Consider the following 27,689-nt stretch of genomic DNA (forward strand, 5'->3'; position numbering starts at 1 on the left):
CTGCCTGCCACCATGACAGTGATTTCCGCAGGCCCCAAACAGCATTAACTTTCACGCCCAACCATTGGTGATCTTTAATGAGAAGATGATACACCTGATTAGTAGAGGCATTTTCCAGACTCAACCGGCCTGCAAGGTCCCAGTCCTGCCAAGGGCGATCCATAGCCAGGGCAGGAAAGGGTTGCCTACCCTGAAGTTCCGAGGAAAGCTTCCCCCACAAATCACGGTATCCGCGCGGGATCCTGAAAAGTCTCCTAGCAGTCCGAAATGATGCAAGGACATTGCGAGTGGCAAGGGTAGCATCCGCAATCGAAGTCACACCCAAACGGGCCATGCGGTTAAATCTTGGTCTGAGCTGATGTTTATCTTCCCATGAAAGTAATGTGGATACCGCCAACAATTCCAGCTGAAAAGAATTTGTCTGCACGCGGTCCCCTACAGGATGCCAACGGGCCTTTTGGAGCACCACTTTCCAAGAGCCGACCAAATGCACTAACAAAGAGGAAGAGGGACTGGAGAAACGAGCGTCAGCATTAAGGACATGCCACCATGAGGCTCGAAGCTGTGTGTTACCCTGGCGGAGGCCGCTGTCCTCAAGAAAATAACGGGCTATGATGGTCCACGGGTGATGATCCACGCACATGGCACGAAACAGAGACCAACGAAGAGCCAGCATATGAGTTTCTGCATCCAAAATAGCTCCACCACCCATGCGCTTAGGGGTACATGCATGTGACCATGAAATCCAGGAAATGCCTGCCTGCAGTGAATCTTTCTTCCATAGCATGAAACGAATGGGATGAGTAAGAGCCTTCAAAGTACTGGGCGTCCATGGCAGTAATGGCAGGAAATACGTCAGCATTGGTAGCATAATTGTCTGAGCCACCTTGAGGCGGACATGGAACGGCCAGGCTTGCGACTTCCAATACATAAACTTCACGGCCAGTTTGCGTGAAATCCACTCCAGCAGGGCCTTTGGCCGTACATCCACCCCCAATGGGTATCCAAGATGCCTGACAATCGCGCCACGAGAAACCACCTGGCCCTGCCAGCCTAATGACTCTAAATCAGGCTCCGTGCAACTGAGAATGGCTGACTTGAAGGCATTGATGCGAAGACCAGAAGCTTGACCAAAGAGCGTCCAAACATCTAATGCCTTGCGAATGTTATCCCTGTCCGCCTGCAAAATCATAAAGGAGTCATCAGCCAAGGATTGGCTAATGAAGTGCTGCCCCAAAGGAAGAGATAACCCTGCCAGCTGGGCAGAAGCCGCCATGGAGGATAACATTGAAAGGACCGGGTGAGTTGCCAAGGCAAAGAAGAGAGGACTCAAAGGGCAGCCTTGTCTGAGCGAGCGTGCAAGGAGAAATGGCTCGGTGACCCCACCATTAAGCATAACTCTTGAAGAAGCCTCAGTACTAATGGTGTAGATCAATCGGGACATGCGGATCCCAAAGCCCATAGCAGACATAAGCTCTGCAAGGAAAGACCAGTCCACACAGTCAAACGCCTTTTCCAGGTCCAGTTGAATCAAGACCACTTGCTGATTGGAGTGCCTCGCATAATCAATAGCCATTTGCACATTCAAGATATTGTGCAAAATGTTGCGTCCCTTAATGAAACCATATTGGAGGGGGTGCACAAGAGCTGGAAGGTGCTTGTGAAGCCGATTTGCCAGCACTTTGGAAAAGATTTTATACATCACGCCCATCAACGAAATTGGTCTCCAGTGTTGCAGCTTTGACGGCGAAGGGACCTTGGGGATCAGTTTGATGAGGCCTTCTTTCCATGAAGAAGGCATGACCCCTGTTTCCCAAACCTGCTGGAACATGACCACCAAAGGCTTTACCAACTGCGTGGCTGAGTGCTCAAAAAATTCATTAGTGAGACCATCCCAACCAGGACTTTTATCCTTAGGCAGGTGCAACAACACATCCATAACCTCATCTTCGCAAATATCCGCCTCCAAAGAGGCTTGCATATCAAGCGGAACCTGCTGGTGGACCAGCTGATAGAAGACCGAGCGGGCATGCGTAACCTGGCTAGACAGCAAGGATGAAGAACCAAAAAGATCCATAAAATAATTTCTGCACATATTGATAATGGTCTGCGGATCAGTGACCATGCGACCTTCCGAGTCCTGAAGTCGAGTCATATTTTCGCGAGCCGGAGAAGCATGCAAGGCGCGAAAGAACTTATGAGACTGGCAGGCATTATCTTGCAATGTGTCAGTCAAGTTATGCAGCTTGGCCTGCTGATAAGATTTCAAGCTAAAGACTTGAATAAGATGGGCCAAACGCCGCTCCAGTGACAGCAGAAAATCATCATCTGGGGAATCCAGGAGCAAGGAACGGACCAAGGCCAATAAGTCCTCTGCTGCAAGTCGACGGCGGCGACAAAGAGAGGCAGTGTGAATCCCATACTGCCGAGCAACCCGCTGCACATTAGAGAGCAGGCGTGCAAACGAAGCCAAGCCCTCAGAGGCGAAGTCCAATAAGAACCTCTCAATCAGTTGCTGCATATAATCCTGAAAAATTGGATGCTTCAAATAAGAGGAGTTGAAGCGTAAAGGGAGCTTATCCAGGAACTGCATAAAAGGTGCAACAGATTGTGCCCGCATCTCAAGCTGGAGGGGAAAATGATCCGACAACGCATATTGCTGCAAGACCTTCATCTCCAGCATCTCGGGAAGAAAATCATCCCCCTGCATGATATACATTCTGTCCAATCGCGACCAAGTGGTTGCATATTGCGCAGAATGAAAAGTAAAACCTGAAACAGAAGGGTGAAGCCACGACCAAAGATCTTGCTTAAGTATGTGCAAAGCAAAGGAGTTCCACACCCGGCTTTCTGGCGTGTCCATTACCGAATGCCCTGAGGTGGACTGCGAAGAGTCAACACACATATTGAAATCTCCCATCAAAAACCCTCTGCGGCCAAGTGCCATGGAGCCCTGCAAAGTCAACCATAGATCCCGTCGGGATGTGGGATCATTGGGAGCATAAAGTCCCAGCAGCCATAAAATCTCACCTTCAAATAGGACCTCGATTACCAGAAAGCGGCCGTGCACATCATTTTTAACAAGAACAGGCTGGTATTTCTCATGAACAATCATCAACACGCCCGAATAATGCTTAGCATGTGTCCCTGCATAAAACAGACGAAATCCACGACAATCCACAACCTTTCCTGCCTCACCATGACTTTTGTGCTCCACTGCACATAATACATCCCACTGATTTTCGTGCAAGACAGACCACATGGTATGCTGCTTATGGCGAGAGCAAATGCCTCGCACGTTCCACGTGGCAATCTTCATATATTTTCAAACAAAGGAAGTCAGGAACGAGGCGCCTGTTGCCTCGATTGCATCTTTTCCGCGAGGGCATCCAGGACACCCTCATCCAGAAAATCAGCCAATACTGCAAATGAATTCGGGCGACCTGCTTTAGAGGTAGAAGGGAAATCCACTACCTTGGGAGCAGGGCGGGGATAACGCCTATCCCAAGGAGTAATCACGTTGCCTTTCGCATCAAACGCCAGCTTAGCAGGTGGGCCCTTGGGGCCCTCGGAATAGACTTTCCTTGAAGACGGATTGCGGGGGGCTGACGGGGCCATGGTACGCACAACCTGCTGTGGGGTGATCATGTCTTTCCTGCGCGTGTACGTGCGCACGGAATCCGGGGAAACATGAGGCCCAGGATCTGCCAGGCCTGCGTCCAACTTTTTACCTTTTTTTTGTCGTGCCTCAATCCAATCAGAGCTAGGAGAATCCAAAGCTCGGACCTGTTGTTTACCTTTTTCCATGACAGTAGGGGGCTGAAGAGTCTCCTGTGTCTGGGCATCAAGCACCATGTCATCCTTGGGCTGCACAACCTGCGCCTCCTCAGAAGACAGTTGCCGTTCCGGGCATTCAGCTACAAAATGCCCTAATTTACCACATGAAAAGCAGTGTCCGGCAAAATTGCCCCATTTCAGGCGAAAATGCAAAGGATGCATGCCAGCGCAATTGAGGCGAAGCCACGCAGGCCGTTTCCTGGCCGTATCCCATAACATGCATAGACGGTTTCGGTTCATAGCCCTGAGGCTGGGGGGAACCAGCACTGTGCCCACAACCGCCATCGCGTCTTTCAACAATGGCCAATATACCGCTGGACAATTTTCCACTTCCACCCACACCGGGCATTCGCGTTGAAACAGACGCTGGAAGTCAGCCATAGGGCGCCATGGTACCACATGGACCAAGCGGCGGTCAAAGAATAGTGGCAACTTGGACAGTAGCTCAGCTCGATGCGATTCAGATTTCAACAGCACCTCATAAAAGCCGCGAGGGCCAAGGAAGATCTCCTCAACATACTCCCCTTGCAATAAGTGGTGCATCCACTGGCGAATATGTGAGAGCACTGGGATCTTGCCGGTGAAAAAAAGTATAACTGCACGGTCATAGAACACCGAGAAGGACCGCAAGACTGATTTTGGGTCCACTGTCGCTTCCAGCACATCATCCGCAGCCGCAGCAGAGAAAGTTTCATTATTATGCTGGACATAATCGCCAAGCAGAGTATTGGCAAAGTCCAGCAAATGCTCCCAATCTATTTCCTGCGAATCCACAGGTTCGGAGGCAACCTGCGCATAGGAACGGTCCTGAGGACCCATTCGCTCGTCTGAAGTGTGCTTAGAGCGTTTGCCTGCCGGCGGCAGTTCAGAACCCGGAGGCGGCTCCTCCGTGCATGGCACCATATCCTCCGGCTCCTCGGTATCGGAATCAGGGCCAAGGGCTGCCACCGTCCGGTCAAGAAAATCCATATCCAGGCCAGCCATACCGCTGTCTTCTCTCTTTCGCTCGCTCCCTCACTGCAGCAGCAGGATGCACTGCCTACAGTCTCTGCTCTTCAATAATCTGCTGCCTCCTCAGCACAGATCTGTCCTTGTAAAATGTCTATCTGCCTGTCCCTTCCTCTCTCTCTCTCTCTCTCTCGCTCTCTGTCTCTCTCTCTTGCTCGCTCCGCAAGTCCCGCAGACCGGCACAATCAGGGAACCGCCTGGCTGCAGCAACAGGATTGCAACGGGGCACCTGTGCAGAACAGGACAGACGCGCGCCGGTGAACCCCTGACGAATAGGGCGTGTGAAGGCAGGCGAGCAGCTGTGAAGTGCGGGTGTCGACGGCGGGTGGGACTTCAGGCAGGTCGTCAGGCGGCGCGCAGGTCATCAGGTCGTCAGGCGGCGCGCAGGTCGTCAGGCGGCGCGCAGGTCGTCAGGTCGTCAGGCGGCGCGCAGGTCGTCAGGCGGCGCGCAGGCAGGTCGTCAAATCTCTCTCTCTCTCTCTCTCTCTCTCTCTCTCTCTCTCTCTCTCTCTCTCTCTCTCTCTCTCTCTCTCTCTCTCTCTCTCGTGAAGATAATTGAATTAAGTAGTAAATATTTACATTAGACCATCAGGTCAACATTAAAAATAACAGACATAAAGGAAAGCCTACACAGACTCAAACACAGAAATGCCACACCGAAAGAACAGTTGGTGTGGAGCGACCAGTATCTAGCCAAGGAGCAACAATGTCACGAAGAACCAGATCAGCAAAAACCATAGAGGAGATTTGCCACAACACTAAACCACGAATTCGGGCCACATGACCATGAATGCCAAATACTGAATCAAAAATGAAGGCATTCTGAGTACGCCAGATATGCCACAAGGCAGTCCATCTAAGGAAATGGAACAGGCATGAATAATCTGATCGCAAAGAGGTCATGGAGGTCATCTTTCCCATAATCCACGAACGAGCTGATATCGGTGCTGAGTCAACAAGAACCATACATGGGAAATAAAACTCCGAATCTGTCTCGCAACAAGGCAGGAGACAAAAAGATGAAGCACTGTCTCATCACATGTAGTACAAAATACACATCGACTAGCAGAGATCTTACGAACACACAGCACATTCCCGGTAGGAAGGGCCCCAATAAGTATCCTCCATATAAATACTTTTCCTTGATACGGAACCTTAGATTTCCAGAGCTACATGATTCTATCCTGCCACTTCTTTTTGCTATCCCGAGTATGCCATACTTTATTAGCCTTATCCATGACCCATTTCTTGGCCTCCACCATTTGATGATATATCTGGTTAGCTGACCTTTTCTCGAAATCATCAGGAATCACAAACATCCAATCACACCAAGGAGACAATAGTTGTGACCCAGGCAAAGGATAGAACCTCAAAAGTCTGTCCTGTATGGCCGACCAAATATCATGATATCCCCTAGGCACCCGAAAATGCTTACAAATACACCGAAAAGAATAAAGACGGGCCTACCTAGGAATGACACCATCCGAGACTATCTACAACCCCAAACGAGCCATCCAATTGAACTTGTCTCACTGTAGATCTTTATCAGGCCAATCCAACAACCTAGAGGTAGCCAGTACTTCTCCTAGCAGGGAATTCTCCTCCTTATGAAAATCTAGAGGGCGCCAAACTACAAAACATAATATTGCCTACCAAGATGTGATCATATGGGAAAGGAGAAAACACTTGGAGACCTTAACAGATCTTGTAGAGTTAAGCACATGCCACCAAGAAGCATGAATAACCATGCTACCATGAGAAATGTCAATCCTTTCTATAAGAAATTTTGCTATATCTGTCTAGGGATGACTCTCAACACAGAGTGCCTGTTGCAGAAGGGCTAACCTCAAAGAAACCATATGAAAATTAACATCCAAAAGAGTTGCTCCCCCCATCCTTTTAGGAGTAGTCACATGCTGCCATGAAATCCACACCTGGCCCAGGCGATTTCCTTTCTTTTTCCATAACATGAATCGATTAGGCTGAACTGATTCCAATAGGGTCTTTTTAGTCCAAGGAAGCAATGGCAAGGAAAACGAAATCATGCGAATCATAATGCATTGAGCAACTTTAAGTCTTACATGAAGAGGCCAGCCTTGAGACTTCCAGTACATAAACCGATCATGAATACGGGATGCCATCCAATCCAACGAGGCACGAGAAGCTACCTTCACACCAATAGGATAACCCAAATGTATGGTTATATTTCCCTTAGGAATCACAATACCATTCCAGCCCAAAGCCTGTAAATCATTTTCCGTACAAAGAGCAGAGTGGATTTCTGAGCCTTAATATGAAGTTCTGATACCATAGCAAAAAGTTTCTTTGCTACCATTGCCCGATCAACATTCAAGCGATCTGCCTTAAGAAACATGGAATCATCTGCCAAAGATTGACCCACAAGTTGGGCCCCACTGGGAAGAGACAAACCAACAATCTCACCTTGATTGGCCGACTTATCCAACAAAGAAAGCATCGCGTGAGTAAGCAATGCAAACAACAAAGGGCTGAGAGGGCAGCCTTGCCGAAGTAAGGCAATTTCATCAGTGACCCCTCCATTAAGTGCAATAAGGGCCACTGCCCCCTGACTAATAGTATCCACAAGAGAAGCCATACATGGCCCAAACCCCATGGTGAACATTAGTTGCCTTAAAAAAGACGAGCTCACATGATCAAATGCCTTTTCAATATCAAGCTAAAGCATAACAATGTGCTGGCCTGAAGCCTTTGCAAAGTCAATCCCCACATGAACATTCAAAATGTTGTGCATTATATTCTGACCCTTAATGAACATCTCTCTCTCTCTCTTTCCGAATAACATATTGTTGGGATAATGCTCGCACATTATCCCTAAAAACCGCCCGTGCTTCCATCCCTCTAGATAGGACCTTTAAGCTAAAAGAAGCTATCAGTTTGCTGAACACCTTTCAAAAACTCGTTTTGCTGCAGAAAAGATTGATTAAACCGAAGAGGCAAATGAGCAAGGAGAGCCTTAAATGCATGAACAGGTTTGTGGCTCATTTCCATGACCAAAGGGTAATGATCTGACAAAACATATTGTCTTTCCACCCACATATCAATGACTGCAGGAAGAAAAGAGTCACTCTGGCAGATATAGATCCTATCCAGTCTGGCCCAGGTATTTGGATGCTGAAAAGAACGATAAGTATATCCAGCTTGTGATGGATACATCCAGGACCACGTGTCCTGTTTCAAAGATACTGCTGCAAGAGCATCCCAAGCCTGTCGCTTAGGACCATCCATAACCGAATGCGGAGAAGTCGCCTGATCCCCAGAAACACAGGTATTAAAATCACCCAAAACAATGCCTTGATGAGCCATGGCAAGGCAATGTAGGTCATCCCAAAGCTGACGACGTTCCCTTGCACTAGAAGGAGCATACATGCCTACAAACCACAAAACCTCTCCGTCATAAATTATTTCCAGAATCTAAAATCGACCAGGAGGATCCTGAGAGACCAACAATGGTTGTAGGGAGGATTTGACAACCAACATAACTCCCAATTTATGCGGAGGTCAACCACTAAAAAAAACCACATAATCCTTGTATGCATAAGAAGATCCAGTCAATGCGTGTTGTTTATGCTCTACAACACAAAAAACATCCCAATTTCCAACTAGCACAACTTTCCAGAACCGATACTCCTTGCTGCCCGAAGAAATACCTTTCACATTCCACAGAGCAATTTTCATGATCAATCATAAATGAGAAAAACTATTGAACCACCGCTTTCCCTTTCCCTTTTACATCAATAGCCTTGGCAGCCTGGAATCTCTCCATTTCACCTCGGATAACATCAACAAGATTTGCCCTCTACAAACCTGCAATTCTCTCTCTCTCTCTCTCTCAAAAGGTGCAATGGGTTGTGCGAGCATCTCAAGCTGCAGAGGAAAATGGTCCGACAATGCATATTGCTGCAACACTTTCATTTCAAGCATCTCAAGGAGGAAATCATCATTCTGCATGATGTATATGCGGTCCAGCCGCGACCATGTTGTTGCATACTGAGCGGAATGGAAAGTAAACCCTATAGAAGACAGGTGCAGCCAGGACCAGAGATCTTGCTTAAGAACAGCAAGAGCCAACTCATGCCACCTACGGCTTTCCGGCGCGTCCATTACCGAATGCTCCGATGTGGACTGCGAAGAATCAACACACATATTGAAATCCCCCATGAAGAGGCCCCGTCTGCCAAGTGACAAAGAAGTCTGCAAAGTATGCCAAAGCTCCCGGTGCGATAAAGGATCATTCGGAGCATAGAGACCAAGTAACCATAAGATTTCTCCATCGAATAAAATTTCAATCACCACAAAGCGGCCATGCACATCATTTTTAATAAGAAGAGGTTGATATTTTTCGTGTACAATCATGAGCACACCAGAATAACGCATGGCCTGTGTCCTTGCATAGAACAGACGAAAGCCATGGCAATCCACAACTTTCCCAGCTTCACCGTGACTCTTGTGTTCAACAGCACACAAAACATCCCACTGATTCTCATGCAATACAGTCCACATGGCATGTTGCTTATGGCGAGAACAGATTCCTCGCACATTCCACGTGGCTATTTTCATGTGTTTTTTGTAAAAGAAAATCAGGTACGAGGCATAGCTTGCCTCAATTTGACCTTTTCTGAGAGAATGTCCAGGACTCCCTCATCCAAGAAATCAGCCAACACGGCAAAAGAGTTTTGCGGACCAGATTTGGAGGTAGACGGCATATCTGCTGGCTTGGGAATGGAGCGGGGATAACGACGATCCCACGGGGTAATGACGTTGCCTCTGGTATCAAAAGCCAGCTTAGCTGGTGGACCCTTTGGACGATCCGAATACACTCTCCGAGTGGGCTGAGGACGGGAGGCAGAGGAAGCCATCGCAGGAGGAGAGTGCTCCGACAGCAACATTTCTTTCCTGCGCATATAAGTACGCATGGAATCTTGTGACGCAGAAGGCACAGAATTCTCCATGCCAGCAACCACCCTGGTACCTTTTTTTGCGCGTACTTCAACCCAGTCTGTGCCACGGGAATCTAAACCCGAAACCTGTTGTTTACCTTTATCCAGAGCTTTAGGTGGATGGATAGCATCCTGCAACGGGACATCACATACCATATCTTCCATGGGTAGCGCAACATGCCCAGCATCTGAAGTGTGTTGCTGTTCTGGGCATTCGGCCATGAAATGCCCTAATTTTCCACAGGAAAAGCAGTGTCCTGCAAAATTGCCCCATTTCAAACGAAAGTGTAAAGGATGCATGCCACAGCAATTGAGACGTAACCACGCAGGCCTTTTCCTGGTAGTGTCCCATAACATACACAAGCGGTTACGATTCACTGCCCTTAAACTTGGAGGGACCAGAACAGTGCCCACAGCAGCCATGGCGTCCTTCAACAGTGGCCAATAAACAGCCGGTCAATTTTCCACTTCAACCCATACAGGGCACTCCCGTTGCAGCAGGCGCTGAAAATCTGCCATTGGGCGCCATGGTACAACATGGACCAAACGGCGATCAAAAAACAGAGGCAGTTTAGACAGAAGAGCAGCACGGTGCGTCTCAGATTTTAACAGCACCTCAAAAAAACCTCGGGGCCCCACAAAAATCTCTTCAACACATTCCCCTTGTAGCAGACTGTGCAGCCACTGGCGAATACGGGAAAGCTGGGGGATTCTACCAGTGAAGAAGAGTATCACCGCGCGATCATAGAATACTGAAAAGGAGCACAAGACAGATTTGGGGTCAACAGTGGCTTTCAAAACATCTTCCGGTGCAGAGTCAGAAAAGACTTCCTGATTATGTTGAACATAATCGCCAAGTAGAGTGTTGGCAAACTCTAGCAAATGCTCGGAGTCAACATCCTAAGAGTCTGCAGAGTCCGAAGCAACCTGAGCATAGGAACGATCCTGATGATCCATTGATTCCTCCGAAGTGTGCTTGGTGCGTTTGCCTGTAGGCTGAAAGTCAGGAGCAGTGGGCATCTCTTCATTGCACGGAACCATATCGTCGGGTTCCTCGGTATCAGAGTCCGGACCAAGCGCTGCCACCGTTTGGTCTATAAAATCCAGGTCCAGGCCAGCCATGGTGTATCACTGCATATACCGGTCAAAGGCCGAACGAAGATCTCACGGGAGGCAGGAATGCGCAAGCCGCTCTCCCTCTTTCTCAGGCAAAACGGACCCGGCACTGGACTGATGAAGAAGCTTGGGAAGCGCGTGCGCAGAAACAGTCGGCCGCACGTGCGCACGTCCACAGGCAGAGAGGGCCTCGTTCCCTTGCTGGTTCACACTCTCACGCTCGCTATGTGGCAACCCGGATTGGGGCCTGTTGTCACACCCTCGCTGTCAGGCACTAAGGATGACAGAATAGGATAGGGCGATGCAGATCACCACGCTGACGTCAGCAGGGACAGGAGGCTAACGGACAGGCAAGACGCGACAGCGCAACCAGGGCGCAGACCCTGTGCTGGTGACTCGTCCGTCGCAGAGCAGGGTGACGTAAGCAAGAAGATCGCACAACAGAACGACAGCAGGTCGCGGGCTAGGGTTGGGCGCGAGGACACGCGCAGGGCGAAACGATGGTCGAAGGCAGCAGACAAGGGTTGGGCGCGATGACACGAGCAGGGCAAAACGTTTGACGAATGCAGCAGACACGTCCGCTAGACGAGGAAGCAGATCCGTCATCGCCCACGCACCAGACTCCTCGCCATCACGATCCCCACGTTTCTCTCTCTCTCTCTCTCTCTCTCTCTCTCTCTCTCTCTCTCTTTTTCGTAAAAGGTAATTGTATTAATTACGAAAAAAATACAAGATTACTTGATTACAAGATACATGATGACACAAAGCCATCATGTGAAGAGGTTCTCTCTCTCTCTCTCTCTCTCTCTCTCTCTCTCTCTCTCTCTCTCTCTCTCTCTCTCCCCGTAATGGATTATTATATTAATTACGAAAAAAAGTACAAGAAAACAAGATTACAAAATGTAAAGTGGCTCTAGGCCATCAAATATGAACCAAATACAAGGGACAAGCGTGCAAGAGGCGCCTCGAGACTAGACAAACACAAGGGATCAAGAATTGTGATGAGATCTTTGTTGGGCCTTGGCAACCAATGTCTCCAATACACCATCATAAAAGAAGTCACCCAAAACCACATAAGGTTTGGCATCTTGATGTTCGGCCCGCAAAGAGGAGGACAAATCTTCATGGTGGGATAGATACTTGCGGTCCCATGGAGTAATGATTCAATCGGCCGCATCAAAGACTAGCTGAGCTGGAGGGTCACGGGCACATGATGATGACTGGTTGGGCTGCAGTTTAGATGGCTATGGATCCTAAGCAAGATCAAGACATTGAGTAGTGGGTACATCCGAGGATTTATCTTGGTGACAGGAATAAGTGCGGAGGGGTTCTCGTGAAGAAGAGAGCTCCATAGGCATTGTATACATTGTTGTTTCCTTCACTTTTCCCTTGTTGCGGCGGGCTTCTGTCCATTCCTATGGTTCTATTGCTGATGAAGCAGCCGGCTGCTTGCATTTGGATGCCTTGGGACTGACTGGGCTGAGCAGCCTAATGTTGGGAAGAAGATGAAGGCTTATTCTGATCTTTTCTTGAGTCCATATACATGGGCTGATCCACCTCGAGACTCTTTCAATCAAGGTATTCGGCCATGAAGTGACCCAATTGGCCACGCAAGAAACACTAACCTGCAAAAGTACCCCACTTGAGCCTAAACCAAAGAGGCCACATGCCATTATAGTTGAGGTGTAACCACTTAGGCCTCTTTCTCGCAATGTTCTACAGCATACACATATGATTAGGGTTGGCTGCCTTGAGGCTCAAGGGCACTAGCCACTGCGTCCTTTAGAAGGGTCCAATAAACTGCTGGCCAACTCTCTGCTTCCACCCATACTGGACATAATTGCTTAAGCAAGGATTGGAAATCGGCCATTGGATGCCAGGAGACAATGTGCACTAACTATTTATCACAAAAAAGGGGGCTGCTTAGTTAGAAGATGATCCTGTGCTTAAGGACAAAGAAACTCAATCTCATAGAACCCATGCTGACTGGCAAAGATCTCTTCCACACAATCAATCTGAAAGATAGATGTCAACCATTGACGGATCCTAGCAAGCACGGGAATCCAACCCTAAGAGTGCTTTGTGTCGTTTATGAATGAAGTTATCTTTTCTAAAGGCTTACATAGTGTTTTCTTTCTTAATAGGCTAACAAATGAGTCAGTCAACGGGTGAAGAAAAGAATAACACCATGCTCATAGAAAGACAAAAAAGATAAAAGAATCTCTTGAGTAGGCACATGTGTATCTAGGATCTCTTCCTCTGCACAAGTTAGAATAGCTCGACAATCGTGCTCGACATATTCCTCCAGAAGAGGATTCACAAACTCTAGCATTTGATCCCAGTTGGGTTCTTGCAAGTCCTGTGAAGGAGAGGCCACTTGAGCATATGAGCATCTTCAGTATGTTCTTCCACTTCCATAGCCGGAGTCTGAGTAGCAACAGGTTGTTCCATATTTTGCATACTCTACGTATCCTGGCCCACCATCAAGGAGCGGAAGCTGTCAATATGCCATGCTTGTCAAAAGATGTCGTTGCCTTGCTCTCCACAAGACATGCCCACCAAGCGAGCAAACAAGCAGGCCTGCATGGCAAGCCCAAAGTAGTCACAAGTGGGAGTAAGGGAACAACTATGGACACGTGCAACAAACTGGTTGGTGGCGTGCAACAATCAAGTACAGGGCGGCGCCAAGGGACACAGTGCAGGGGAGTGACTGGTATCAAGAGACCAACAGAAGTCAGACCTACAAGGTAGCGATAGGTTCCATGGTGGCCAAGGTCATCACCGTTCCCTAGCATCACGACTCTCTCTCTCTCTCTCTCTCACTCTCTCTCGTGAAGATAATCGAATTAGATAGTGAATATTTACATCAGACCATCAGGTCAACATTCTGTCTCTGTAGCAGTTATTTTCTATTACATCAGACGAAGAGGTCAGCATACTCTGTCTCTCTCACTCTCTGTGTAACTAATATTTACATGAGGCCTGCAGGCTATCAGAACAACCAGAACAACCTATTACATGAACAGTACTATCAGATCACACAGAAGGAGCAGCTGGAGTAGAGTGAACAATTGCCATCCAGGGAGCAGCAATATCCAAAAGAACCAGGTCCACTGACATCATAGAGGAGATTTTCCATAACACTATTCCTCGCACATGAGCCACATGCCCATGGATGCCCGATGCTGAATCAAAAATAAAGGCATTGCGAGTACGCCATATATGCCACAGGGCTGTCCATCTAAGGAAATGAAATAAGCAGGAACAATCTGAACTTAAAGAGGGCATAGACAACATGTCTCCCATAATCCACAAATGAACTGACAGGCGGTGCTAAGTCACCGAGGACCAGACACGGGAAATGAAATTCCAAATCTGTCGTGCAACAGGGCAGGAGACAAAGAGGTGAAGCAATGTCTCATCACAAGTAGTGCAGAAAACACAATGCCCAGCAAAGATTATCCGGGCACGGACCACTTCGCCCATTGGAAGACCCCCAATGAGCAGCCACCACATGAACACTTTTCCTTGTTACGGGACCTTAGACTTCCAAAGCTGGATAAATCTTTCCCACCACTTCTTTTTACTGTCCCTACAATGCCATAATCTATTCGCTTTCCTCATGACCCATCTCTTGGCTTCCACCATCTGATGATATATCTAATTAGCTGACCTTTTCCCAAAATCATCAGGAAGCACAAACATCCAATCACGCCAAGGATAAAATGGCTATAACACAGGCAAAGGAAAGAACCTCTGAAGACTGTCCTATATGGACGACCAAATGTCCCTATATCCACGAGGCACCCAAAAGTACAGACGAATACGCCTAAAGGAATAAAGACGGGCCAGCCCAGGAATAACACCATCACTGATTGTCTTCAACCCCAACCTTGCCATCCAATTGAACCTGTCTTGCTGCAAATCTTTTTGTGGCCAATCCAATAACCTTGAGCAAGCCAATATTTCTCCTTGCAGGGAATTTTCCTCTTTACAAATATCCGAGAGAACGCCAAACTGCAAAACGAAGCATCTCTTGCCAGGAAGCTATCAAATGAGAAAGAAAAAGAGACTAGGAGACCTTTAAAGGCCTCATAGAATTAAGCACATGCCACCAAGAAGCATGAATAACCGTGCTACCATGAGAGATGACCATCTTTTTATGAAGAATTTGGCAATGTTTGACCAAGGATGACACTCAGTACATAGACTTTGCAACAGGGAAAACCTCAAAGTGGACATATGCAAATTGACATCTAGCAAAGTTGCACCCCCCATCCTTTTCGGAGTGGTCACATGCTGCCAGGAGATCCATACCTGTCCCAAACGATTGCCTTTCTTTTTCCAGAGCATAAAGCTAATAGGCTGAACCAAATTCAAAATGGACTTCTTTGTCCAAGGAAGTAGTGGCAAAAAGAATGAGATCATATTGATCATTATACATTGAGCCACTTTTAGTCTAACATATAGTGGCCAACTCTGGGATTTCCAGTACATGAACCTGTCATGAATTCGGGAGACCATCCAATCCAGCAAGGCTCGAGGAGCAACCTCCACACCAATAGGGTATCCCGAGTGTCTGGTTATATTGCCCCTTGTGATCATAATTCCATTCCAGCCTAAGGCCTGCAGATCATTCTCCGAAAGGAGAAAAGGGTGGATGTCTGAGTATTAATGTGAAGACCCGATGCCAAAGCAAAAAGATTCCAGGCCACCATTGCCCAGTTAACATTAATACCATCTGCCTTAAGGAACATAAAAGAATCATCCGCCAAAGATTGACCCACAAGCTAATCACCGCCAGAAAGAGTTAAGCCAACTATCTCACCTTGAGCTACCAACTTATCTAGTAATGAAAGCATGGGGTGAGTAACCAAAGCAAACAGCAAAGGGCTAAGAGGACAGCCTTGCCAAAGTGACCGGTATAAGGCAATTTCCTCAGTAATCCCTCCATTAAGAGCAATATCGGCCACAGCACCCTAACTGATAGTATCAACTAGAGAAATCATACAGGGCCCAAAACCCATTGTAGACATTAATCGCTGCAAGAAAGACCAGCTAACATGATCCTATCTTTGGGTGTCCTGCATATGCACACATTCCACAGGTACTCAAAAAACACTTGGATAACAAGGCTGTCAAATGCATTTTTGTGGGATATAGTAGTGAGAGAAAAGGCTACAGACTCTATGATCCTATCTCTAAAAAGGTGTTTATCAGTTGGGATGTACTATTTAACGAAAAATCAGAATTGTCCCTTGCTAGTTTAGACACATATTAGGCTGCTCGTGATGTATTTGAAGGGCTGCTGCCCATTACATTTGGTGATTCAGCTAGAGTTTCAACAAGGGAACTCAATGTTCAACCAGCTGCTCCATTGAAAAATGCAGAAAATCAGCCATTCTCTGATCTGAAAATTCAGCAAGAGCTTATGCATAGTCAGGAGGCAAGACAATGCCTAGATGGTATTTACAAACTATGAAAGATAGTCATCTGCATGTACCCATGCCTGGTTGTACTAGAAGGCAAGCTCGTATGCTTGATACTCTACATACCATGGAGTTTGTTATGGTAGCAAACACAGTTGATGATGAGGAGCCTGAATGTTTTGAGGATGCACAACAAAGTGTGCATTGGATGGCAGCAATGCAAGCTGAATTGGATTCTATCACTAAGAATCAAACATGGGATTTAGTGTCTTTGCCCTTTGGGAAGAAAGGCATTGGAACAAAATGGGTCTACAAGCTGAAACAGAATGCAAATGGATCCATTGACAAATATAAGGCAAGGCTTGTAGCTAAAGGCTATGCTCAGAAGAAAGGCATTGACTATGAGAAGACATTTGCTCCTACCTCCCGAATGACGACCATCAGGTCTATGGTTGCTTTGGCTGCTCATTATGGATGGACTGTGCATCAGTTGGATATTAAAACTGCATTTTTACAAGGGGAACTTCACGAGGAAGTATATGTATAGCAGCCCATTGGTTTTGCAATTGAGAGATCCGAACACTTGGTTTGCAAGCTGAAAAAGGCTTTATATGGTTTGAAACAAACTCCTAGAGCTTGGTATGCAAAATCCATGCTGATCATTTGTCTATATGTTGATGATCTTTTGCTTACAGGGACACATGCTGATCAGATTTCAACATTCAAACAAAATTTGCAACAAACTTTTGAGATGCAGACTTCGGGTCTTCGCATTATTACTTGGGCATTTAGTTCATACATGATGCTAGAGGTATTGGTTTATCACAGTCAAGATACATTGGTAAACTTCTTGAGAAGTTTGGCTTACAAAATTGCAAGCCAGTCTGTACACCAACAGAACCTGGACTAAAGCTGTCATTACATGATGACAGTGATTTGTTTGATATACACACATATGCTCCAACAGTTGGATGTCTTATTTACCTATGCAACACTAGGCTAGACATACAATTTGCAGTTTCAGCCCTGAGTAAATATATGCATCAGCCACGCATGTCACATTGGCAAGCTGTTAAGGGTGTCTTTCATTACTTGCAGGGTACTAGATCTCTTAGATTGCTTTATGCCAAGGGGGGACCACTGCAGTTACATGCTTACAATGATTTTGATTGGGCTGGTGATTATGATTCACGTCACTCCACTAGAGGCAATTGTTTCTTTCTTGGCTCATCTTGTATATCTTGGCTTAGCAAGAAACAATCCACTGTTGCCACATCGTCATGTGAAGCTGAATACAAGGCAGCTTTCACTACCACAATTGAATGCGTATGGATTAGACACTGCTAGTTGATCTGGATCTATCTGTTACGGAGCCTACTCTTTTGTTCACTAACAATCAAAGTGCCATTGCAGTGGCACGGAACCCAATGTTTCATGCACACATGAAACACATTGAGATACATTATCACTTTGTCAGAGAGAGGCTACATGCAGGTCATATCAGCCTTGTCTATTGTCCTACCACCAGTAATGTGGCAGACATCTTTACCAAAGCTCTTCCTCATTTAAAGCATTTCGCAATGCTTTAAATTTGATCTCCTTTGGTGGCGGATGATCCTCGTACTTTTGATCACGCTTCACTCTAGGGGGGTTTGTTGGGTTTTCACTTACGCCTACGCTCACATAGGAGCATGGTTGTCACGTCCGATGGCGTCCAATAAGTACAGTCCGATGGTAGTACGGTACTAATCAGACTAATAAATCTTGGACCTACGTCCGATGTTACATCCGATGAAATAAAAAATACATATAAGTCTATGCTTAATGCTTGGACTTACAAGTTAAAACATAAACTTAGAGATTCAAGCCAAAAGTGCACAAGAGAGTTGAAACAAGACTCGAGAGTGTACTATGTAAAATGAATAATGAAACCAACAACTTTATTATGAGCCAGATGTGCAATCTCATACAAAAAGTATACAAAAATGGATCGAAATAAAAGTCATCATCCGTGGCTCAATCGGAATTAAGATACATAATTACTCTAGGTGCTCATATCACTCTCGGCATCGAAGGTGAAAGCATCCTCGTCACCGCTTGAGAAGCCATCACCCTCCTCAACAAAATCACCCTCACTAATGACATTACCCTCGTCATCATACTCGCGCTCTCTAAGCTCTAGGTGAGAGGCAGTGATAGGTATGTACTCCTGGGCCGAACTAGGAGTACTTTTCGAGCCACTCCCACGCCTCGTGTAGCATCTAAGGGCCCCATAAGCATCACGGGCAGCCGATGTCAATGCCGAAGTAGAAGTTCCATTGCTACCGGTGCGAGGGTGAATAACAACACAGACACGCGTGCAGGAGTGCGAGAGACCCGCCGGTCTATCTCCTCGAGCTCCAAGTAAAGCTCTCTAAAGATTTGCTCCTCTTCCAAGTCTCTCTTGTAAGTCACACTTTTAAGTGTACTAGCGGAGAGCTTGAGTGAATCCACATTTATCTATATATTTAAATAATAAAGAACTTAGATTAAACAAGTGAAAATTCTTTAAATATATTTCATAATCTATGAATAAAGTTATGAACTAAAAAGTATAAAAATTAGATATATGATACTTGACTTGCCATAGACATGTCATGCATATTACGTAGCATGCGTAAATTAGAGCGACAATAAATTGGTCGCTCCAATTGTCGTGTGCTAAGCTTGTTACGAATTTTGGTGTGCATGAGGGAATAGGCGGACCAATTTCTCTCACATGCACCCGACGAACAATCCTAAACCATGTGAAGAAAAAGTAAGTTTAAACTTTAAGTTTGTAATTTGTAAGTTGTAACTAGAATTAAATGAAAAAAAAGAAGAGATTTTCAAACCTGTGCAAGAATGCGTAAGGCCACTCTTTGGAGGTGAGGCAATTGATAGCCAAATGACTTCCACCAAAAAATGGGCTTCACCAACGATTCCCGCTTCCAACAAATGGTAGATGCGAAAGCGGTGCCCCTTTGATCACTATAATTAATAAGCTCCTAGAGGAAGGCACCATGGTGCTCTTCCGCCAAAGCCTTTGGAAGAAAGACATCACGATCAGCAATGACATTGGCATCCATGAGGAGAGAGGGTTTTTTTAAGGCGGGATGCAAGAGTGCCGCAAACCCATGTATGGGTCACTTCATCCACTCCCATCTTTTCTTTGTCAAAAAGAGAATGTCATCTCTTTTAGGGGTGGTATCCAAGATATCACTACAGTAGGTGTAAGATGATAGAGATTTAGAGAGAGATTTAGAGGTGAAATTTGAAAAGAAAGTGAGAGATAATATGAAATATAGATTCTAAAACTAAAAAGAAGCATGAATCATTAAAAATAAATAAAAATAAAAACAATATCATGAAGAAGAGGCCTCCCCATCCAAGATGGTCGATGATTGTATCTCCTCCATCGCATCCGCCATAAGATGATAGAGGAGGCCAATAGTAGCCCCCTCCATGTCCGTCATGCGAAGCACCTTGTAGATGGGAGTGACGGCAATGATAATGCCTCTCACATCCATCCAAAATCCCTCCTTTAAGCAAAGCCTTTGAACGGCCTTTGCTTCCACTTGGCTTGATGTGGACTCCCCTTCAAGCCATTCCTTAAACTCATCTGACACAATTGTTTTTTGTAGCTCGTTGCGAACATCATAGAGACGCTTGAGGAGAAGCCACATGGCTGCAAACCGAGTCTTCAAGGGCTTCTTCAACTCCAAGTCCGAGTATGAGCGATATATCGCAAGAACTCGAACCTTGGAGTTGACAAAGCTAACGATTGTGCAAGCATCGTTGACAATCCTCGCCACCCACTCCAACTTGCCTATATCTTCCATAAGAAGATCTAGACAATGTGTAGCGCATGGTGTCCATACTATGGACGAAAACTCGGCCTCAAGTTTCCGCCCCATAGATGCACAATTCAAGGCGTTGTTTGTGACAACTTGTACCACATTTTGTGGCCCAACCTACAAGATTATACATGATGAAATTAGAATAAATTTGGGAGGTTAAAAGAAGAGATTACAAAATAATGGATTTAGAAGCATTATCTCAATGATGGCTTGCCGTATGTGTTGATACATGAACGAGCCCATGGTTCTCCTTCCCCTTGTGTCTGCATCCACCGCTCGTAGGAAGTATGTGCCAAGTGAGCAAGAGACGAGAATGTTGATGATCCCCTTTTTTTGCGGTCACTCCATTCATCGGATATGATAGAGCATCCATACTTCCGCCAACCGGCACGCACACGCTCAAGGGACTTATCAATCCTCTCTCTCTCCTCATCGAGTTTCTGGTACGCATGTCATTGTACGTGACACCGTACCATCCCTCGCATGGACCAACGGCAGCAATGGCTTTCACCATCCGCTTCCATCAATCCACTTTGAGAATATGGAAAGAGAGATTACACTCAATTATGGTGCATGCAATCTCTTCCGCTTGCCTTTGCCTCTCCTTGAGAAAGGAGAGAGGACCGGAAACTTGCCCCGTTGCTTGGGTAAGAGTGGCTTGTCTCTTGGGCATAGGTGCACCACTCGAATGGCTTTTTCTAGATGGGATAGAAGAGGCCCCTCCAACGGAGGAAATCAAGACAGTTGGAGAGGGATCGTCTTCCGCATCCGAGACCTCGTGATCGGGAGAGATCACCTCCTCACTTGCCCTTGAAAGGCCTTTGCGTCGCTTCAATGGCAAGTATTTCTGACGACAATCTTCATAGACATCGTCGGGAATACCGGGACATGGTGTGGCTTCCCTTCCTAATTTGCAAAGGTGGATGAGAAGGCGAGTGACGGATGAGATTTGGAGCTTTGGGCAATACTTGCATTGCCACTTGCAAGTGTTGGATTTCTCCTTCACTCGTTCGAAGTAGACACAATGCAAGCGAAAAGCCTCATGGAGAGGGGGTGCCATTGATGATATGTAGAGAGAGCCTTGAGGGTCACGGGTGGAGGGTGAGATGATTGAAAAAAGGAGCGGAAAGAGTAGAGAGCTTGAAGAAGTAGAGAGCTTGACGGAGTAGAGAGAGGTAGGGCAAGTATTTCCGACGACAATCTTCATAGACATCGTCGGAAATACTGGGACATGGTGTGGCTTCCCCTCCTAATTTGCAAAGGTGGATGAGAAGGCGAGTGACACATGAGATTTGGAGCTTTGGGCAATACTTGCATTGCCACTTGCAAGTGTTGGATTTCTCCTTCACTCATTTGACGTAGGCACAATGCAAGCGAAAAGCCTCATGGAGAGGAGGTGCCATTGATGATATATAGAGAGAGCCGTGAGGGTCACGGGTGGAGGGTGAGATGATTGAAGAAAGGAGCGGAAAGAGTAGAGAGCTTGAAGGAGTAGAGAGATTAACGGAGTAGAGAGAGGCTATAGCTTGATGAAGGAGGAGGTTGGAACTTGGAAGGGTTGAAAGGTTAAGGGAGGACTCAAGGACAGAGCTTGAGAGAGTAGGAAGAATGGAGAGCTTGAAAGGAGTAGGAGGGGTGGAGAACTTGAAAGGATGAATGAGACGGTGGGGGAGGGGAGATTTTATAGAAAGGGAGAGTGCTTTGGAGTTTAGGGTTGGCCCTTGGGAGAGAGAGAGAGAGAGAGAGAGAGAGAGAGAGAGAGAGACGAAGGAGGTGCGATGGCGAGCGTGCGTGCAGCTGTGTCGTCGCCTGTGCGTCTTGCCCTGCTGCCGCCTGCTGTTTGACCTGTCGACCACGGCCCCTGACGTCGTCCCGTCCTGTGCGACCTGCTGCCGTTGCCCGCGTGGCCTGTGACTCATGCCCCCTGCCGTCGCCCTAACCTGCGCCCCATCGCCCCGTTTGGCCTGTGACTCGCGCCCCCTGCCGTCGCCCTAACCTGCGCCCTCTATTGACAGGCCCCGTGGACGCCCGCCATTTGCCCGCCAGTTCCGCCCGCTGGTCGCTGGTTCTGCGCCAGCGAGCAACGCCCTTCGAATCTGCCTCTCGACGTCTGCCTTCTGCCTGACCCCGTGACGCCTGCCCCGTCCACGTTTGACCGGTGCAGAGCACTCCGTCCGTGGTTGACTGCTCTGCATCAACGTGCAGGGCTGATGCAGCCGCGTTGAAGCCTCACCTGTGTCGGACCCGTTACTGTGCGCCCCGGTTCATCTGCGCGTGCCTGTCCTGTTTTCCACAGGCACCCCGTTACAGTCCTGTTGCTGCAGCCGGGTGGTTCCCTGATTTTGCAGGTCTGCGGGACTTGCACAGAGAGAGAGGGAGAGAGAGAGAGAGAGAGAGCGCGAGCGAGAAGACAGCAGTATGGCTGGCCTGGATATGGATTTTCTCGACCGGACAGTGGCAGCCCTTGGCCCTGATTCCGATGCAAAGGAGCCGGAGGATATGGTGCCATGCACGGAGGAGCTGCCTCCGGGTTCTGAACTGCCGCCTGCCGGCAAACGCTCCAAGCATACTTCTGATGAGCCAATGGGTCCTCAGGAACGTTCCTATGCGCAAGTTGCCTCTGATCCTGTGGATTCGCAGGAAATTGACTGGGAGCATTTGCTGGACTTTGCCAATACTCTGCTTGGCGATTATGTCCAGCATAATAATGAATCTTTTTCTGATGCGGGAACGGATGATGTGCTGGAAGCCACGGTGGACCCCAAATCAGTCTTGCGGTCCTTCTCGGTGTTTTATGACCGTGCAGTTATACTTTTCTTCACTGGCAGGATCCCAGTGCTTTCGCATATTCGCCAGTGGATGCACCATTTATTGCAAGGGGAGTGTGTTGAGGAGATCTTCCTTGGACCTCGCGGCTTTTATGAGGTGCTGTTGAAATCGGAAACGCATCGAGCTGAGCTCCTGTCCAAGTTGCCACTATTCTTTGATCGCCGCTTGGTCCATGTTGTACCATGGCGCCCCATGGGCGACTTCCAGCGTCTGCTTCAACGAGAATGCCCGGTGTGGGTGGAAGTGGAAAATTGTCCGGCGGTCTATTGGCCAATGTTGAAGGATGCGATGGCGGTTGTGGGAACAGTGCTGGTTCCCCCAAGCCTCAGGGTGATGAACCGAAACCGTTTATGCATGTTATGGGACACGGCCAGGAAAAGGCCCGCGTGGCTTCGCCTCAATTGTTCAGGCATGCATCCTTTACATTTTCACTTGAAATGGGGCAACTTTGCGGGACACTGCTTTTCATGTGGTAAATTGGGGCATTTCATGGCCGAATGCCCTGAAAGGCAACCGTCTTCGGAGGATGCGCAGGTTGTGCTGCCCAAGGATGACATGGTGCTTGATGCCCCGCCCCAGGAGGCCCTTCAATCACCTCATGTCATGGATAAAGGCAAACAACAGGTCCTGGGTTTGGATTCCCGTAGCACTGACTGGATTGAGGCACGTCACAAAAAAGGTAAAAAGTTGGATGCAGGCCTGGCGGATCCTGGGCCTAATACTTCCCAGGATTCCGTGCGCACGTATACGCGCAGGAAAGAAATGGTCACTTCACAGCAGGCTGCGCGTACTACGGCCCCATCTGCCCCCCGTAATCAGTCTCCAAGGAAAGTCTATACCGACGGCCCCAAAGGCCCACCTGCTAAGCTGGCGTTTGATACAAAAGGTAATGTGATCACACCCTGGGATCGGCGTTATCCCCGCCCCACTCCCAAGGCAGTGGATTTCCCTTCTACCTCTAAAGCAGGTCGCCCGAATTCGTTTGCAGTATTGGCTGATTTTCTGGATGAGGGTGTCCTGGATGCTCTCGCGGAAAAGATGAAATCAAGGCAACAGGCGCCTCGTTCCTGACTTCCTTTTTTGAAGATATATGAAGATAGCCACGTGGAATGTGCGAGGCATTTTCTCTCGCCATAAGCAACATGCCATGTGAACTGTCTTGCATGAGAACCAGTGGGATGTATTGTGTGCAGTTGAGCACAAAAGTCACGGTGAAGCAGGAAAAGTTGTGGATTGTCATGGATTCCGTCTGTTTTATGCAGGGACCCATGCTACGCACTATTCAGGCGTGCTGATGATTGTCCATGAGAAATACCAGCCTGTCCTTGTTAAAAATGATGTGCAGGGCCGCTTTCTGGTAATCGAAGTCTTATTTGAAGGCGAGATTTTATGGTTGTTGGGCCTCTATGCTCCGAATGATCCCGCATCCCGACGGGATCTTTGGTCCACTTTGCAGGGCTCCATGTCACTTGGCCGAAGGGGGTTTTTGATGGGAGATTTCAATATGTGTGTTGACTCTTCTCAGTCCACTTCAGGGCATTCGGTAATGGATACGCCGGAAAGCCGGGTGTGGAATTCCTTTGCTTTGCATGTACTTAAGCAAGATCTTTGGTCGTGGCTTCACCCTTCTTTTTCAGGGTTTACTTTTCATTCCGCACAATATGCAACTACTTGGTCGCGGCTGGACAGAATATATATCATGCAGGGGGATGATTTTCTTCCCGAGATGCTGGAAATGAAGGTCTTACAGCAATATGCGTTGTCGGACCATTTCCCCCTCCAGCTTGAGATGCGGGCACAATCTATTGCACCTTTTATGCAGTTGCTGGATAGGCTCCCTTTACGTTTCAACTCCTCTTATTTGAAGCATTCAAATTTTCAGGGCTATATGCAGCAATTGATTGAGAGGTTCTTATTGGACTTCACCTCTGAGGGCTTGCCTTCATTTGCACGGCTGCTCTCTAATGTGCAGCGGGTTGCTCGGCAGTATGGGATCCACCATGCCTCGCTTTGTCACCGACGTCGACATGCAGCAGAGGACTTACTGGCTTTGGTCCGTTCCTTGCTCCTGGATTCCCCAGATGATGATTTTCTGCTGTCACTGGAGAGGCGTTTGGCCCATCTTATTCAAGTGTTTCAGTTGAAATCTTATCAGCAGGCCAAGCTGCATAACTTGACTGACACATTGCAAGATAGTGCCTGCCAGTCTCATAAGTTCTTTCACGCCTTGCATGCGTCTCCGGCTCGCGAAAATATGACCAGACTCCAGGATTCGGAAGGTCGCATGGTCACTGATCCGCCGACCATTGTCAATATGTGCAGAAATTATTTTATGGAACTTCTTGGTTCTTCTCCCTCGCCTTCTAGCCAGGTTACGCATGCCCGCTCGGTCTTCTATCATCTGGTCCGCCAGCAGGTTCCATTTGATATGCAAGCCACTTTGGAGGTGGATATTTGCGAGGAGGAGGTTATGGATGTTTTGTTGCACCTGCCTAAGGATAAAAGTCCTGGCTGGGATGGTCTCACTAATGAATTCTTTCAGAACTCGGCCACGCAGTTGGTGAAGCCATTGGTGGTCATGTTTCAGCAGGTTTGGGAAACAGGGGTCATGCCCTCATGGAAAGAAGGCCTTATCAAACTGATTCCAAAGGTCCCTTTGCCGTCAAAGCTGCAACACTGGAGACCAATCTCTTTGATGGGCTCGATGTATAAAATCTACTCCAAAGTGCTGGCGAATCGCCTTCACAAGCACCTTCCAGCTATTGTGCATCCTCTCCAATATGGTTTCATTAAGGGCCGCAACATTCTGCATAATATCTTAAATGTGCAAATGGCTATTGACTATGCGCGGCACTCCGGTCAGGAAGTGGTATTGATTCAATTGGACTTGGAAAAGGCGTTTGATTATGTGGACTGGTCTTTCATTGCAGATCTCATGTCTGCTATGGGCTTTGGTACCCGGATGTCCCGATTGATCTACACCATTAGTGCTGCGGCTTCCTCCAGAGTTATGCTCAATGGTGGGGTTACAGCGCCATTTGTCCTTGCACGCTCGGTCAGACAGGGTTGTCCTTTGAGTCCTCTCTTCTTTGCCCTGGCGACTCACCCGGTCCTTTCAATGTTATCCTCCATGGCGGCTTCTGCTCAGCTGGCAAGGTTGTCTCTTCCTTTGGGCCAGCACTTCATTAGCCAATCTTTGGCTGATGACACCTTTATGATTTTGCAGGCGGACAGGGACAATATTCGAAAGGCATTAGATGTTTGGACGCTCTTTAGTCAGGCCTCTGGTCTTCGCATCAATGCCTTTAAGTCAGCCATTCTCAGTTGCACGGAGCCTGATTTACAGTCATTAGGCTGGCAAGGCTAGGTGGTTTCCCGTGGCTCCATTGTCAGGCATCTTGGATACCCATTGGGGGTGGACGTACGGCCAAAGGACCTGCTGGAGTGGATTTCACAAAAACTGGCGGCGAAGTTTATGTATTGGAAGTCGCAAGCGTGGCCATTCCATGTCCGCCTCAAAGTGGCTCAGACAATTATGCTACCAATGCTAACGTATTTCCTGCCATTGTTGCCATGGACGCCTACTACTTTGAAGGCTCTCACTCATCCCATTCGTTTCATGCTATCGAAGAAGGATTCACTGCAGGCAGGCATTTCGTGGATTTCATGGTCACATACATGTACCCCTAAGCGCATGGGTGGTGGAGCTATTTTGGATGCAGAAACTCATATGCTAGCTCTCCGTTGGTCCCTTTTTCGTGCCATGTGTGTGTGGATCATCACCCGTGGACCATCATAGCCCGTTATTTTCTTGAGGACAGCGGCCTTCGCCATGGTAACACACGGCTTCGGGCCTCCTGGTGGCATGTCCTTAATGCTGACTCTCGATTTTCCAGTCCCTCTTCCTCTTTGTTACTGCACTTGGTCGGCTCTTGGAAAGTGGTGCTCCAAAAGGCCCGTTGGCACCCAGTAGGGGACCGCTTGCAGACTAACTCCTTTCAGCTGGAATTGTTGGCAGTATCGAGATTACTTTCATGGGAAGATAAACACCAGCTCAGACCGAGATTTAACCGCATGGCCCATTTAGGTGTGACGTCGGTTGCGGATGCTACCCTTGCCACTCGCAATGTCCTCGTATCGTTTCGGACTGCTAGGAGACTTTTCAAGATCCCGCGCGGCTACCGTGATTTATGGGGAAAGCTTTCGTCGGAGCTTCAGGGTAGGCAACCCTTTCCTGCCCTGGCTGTGGATCGCCCTTGGCAGGACTGGGACCTTGCAGGCTGGTTGAGTCTGGAAAAGGCCTCTACTAATCAGGTGTATCATCTTCTCATTCAAGATCACCAATGGCTGGGTGAGAAAGCTAATACTGTTTGGGGACTGCGGAAATCGCTGTCCTGGTGGCAGACAACGCTGATGGAGAGCTGGCTGAATAAGGCACCTTTCAAATGCAAGGTCTTTCTTTGGCGGGTAATGATTGGTGGTCTTCCTCTTGCCTCGGCCCTTGCCAAGCGTCGAATCTCGAATGGCAATTGTTTCTTCTGTACCACTACGGCGGAATCGGCCCGACATCGTTTTCTTGCTCGGCAAGAATATCTGGTCACTCTTGTCGCAAATTT

At 47.7% G+C, this 27,689-nt stretch overlaps 1 protein-coding gene and 1 pseudogene across 4 annotated transcripts in view; both read right to left on the minus strand.

Annotated features, from left to right (window-relative positions):
• LOC148022081 (mechanosensitive ion channel protein 1, mitochondrial-like) overlaps positions 1-27,689 on the minus strand; it is a 166,153-nt gene that overhangs the window by 36,290 nt on the left and 102,174 nt on the right. The window lies entirely within an intron of this gene.
• On the minus strand, positions 18,411-21,304 carry LOC148022083 (uncharacterized; annotated as a pseudogene).

The sequence above is a fragment of the Lygodium microphyllum genome, chromosome 17 (genome assembly GCF_053477565.2).
Source record: "Lygodium microphyllum isolate KBCC chromosome 17, Lygodium_microphyllum_v1.1.10, whole genome shotgun sequence".
Taxonomy (NCBI): domain Eukaryota; kingdom Viridiplantae; phylum Streptophyta; class Polypodiopsida; order Schizaeales; family Lygodiaceae; genus Lygodium; species Lygodium microphyllum.